Below are 1,511 nucleotides of genomic sequence, written 5' to 3' on the forward strand. Positions count from 1 at the left end.
TTTATTTCTAGTTTCATTGCACTGTGGTCAGATAATGTGCATGGGATAATTTCTGTTTTCTTGCATATACTTAAGCATGACCTATGGACCAGTTAACCTGAGATTATTTCTGATCTGACATGTTTTATAGCCTGAAGGAGTTGTTTCTCTACTTCAGTTGCCATGATTTCACAAATTTTATGTGTGTGACTTTAATGTTCTTCTATGATCTTTTCTCCTGGATTTGTTCTGCATTGGCTGGAGGTCTGAGATTGCCTTTTGCCCTTTCTTTTTTACATTTTTCCGATCATTCACAGGGACTCAGCAGCAAAGGTAGTGAAGTAGAGAGGGTTTTACAAGTCTCCTGGGTTAGTTAAAGGACAGGGTAGGCTCACCAAAACTCCTGTTATCTGGGTTTCAGTGTAGATCTCCACTGCTGTGGTGTGGGTACGCACTATAACTCAGGAAGGCTGTCATGATGATGGGATATGCTGAAGCTCCACAGGATTCTTGAGATGGTAGGGGAACAGGGTAAGGCTCTCCAAAGCTCCCATGATGGTCAGGGTGGTGGGGCAGGTCTCACTAGGTCCCTGCAGCTCTCTGAGGTCTGACTGCTTTCTGCAATTGCCAAGGGGGTGGGTCTGAATATTCATTCTTCTACCAAATGTATTCTACCATTCTTGCCACTTTCTGAAGCAGTTTTGCAAGTCTTTATTGTATCTTTATGAGTGTGATAAAAATTAAAGTGAATTCTGTTACTCAGTATCATCTAATAGAAAGGCAGTTGTTAAAAAGCTTCCTATGTGTCCTCATCTACCTCATTCACTGGACCTGAAACTATACAGATTCTGGCTCTTTTCCAAAATCAAAATGACCATGAAAGACAAATCTTTCTAATTGATTAAGGACTTTGAGGCAGCCATGACAAGACAAAGAAAGATACACATGAAAGAAGATTTTTAGAACTACTTCAGAAAGTGGCAAGAATAATGGGGTATGTGTTTTTGAAGTGAGGTGGAATATTCTCAGGGGGATTAATAGAAATGTGTTTTTTATTATAATGAATTTTAAAATTAAGACAAAATATCTTTATTATACCTCATATTAGATTTGAAGAAACGTATTTAATGTCAGTGTTGTATATCCACTGATTTATTCAGTCCTATAACTCATTGGGCTTGGGCAGAAGCTTATAGGACGATCTGGTATGGGAAGAAGTGTGCATAACTGAGTTATCAGGACCAGAAAGGGGAGGGTGCACCTCAACAACCTTAAGAGGCTTTATTTTTAATAAAGTGTTATCTTAGATCAACTGAAAATAACAATAATAAAGTTTTTTTCTTCAACTTCTTTCTCTGATGTTCTGTACATCATTATGTAGATAAAAGTATTTAGCCTCTCTTATTTTCTTTTTCTCTATTAAACACTTTTGGTTAAGTAGGTATACTGGCAACAAATTCTTTTTTTATTTTTTTTTCAAAGTTTTATTGATAAACAGATAGCAATGAGACAGTTTCAAATCAAATTGAAAG

The sequence above is a fragment of the Octodon degus genome, unplaced genomic scaffold (genome assembly GCF_000260255.1).
Source record: "Octodon degus isolate 3935 unplaced genomic scaffold, OctDeg1.0 scaffold00133, whole genome shotgun sequence".
Lineage (NCBI taxonomy): Eukaryota > Metazoa > Chordata > Mammalia > Rodentia > Octodontidae > Octodon > Octodon degus.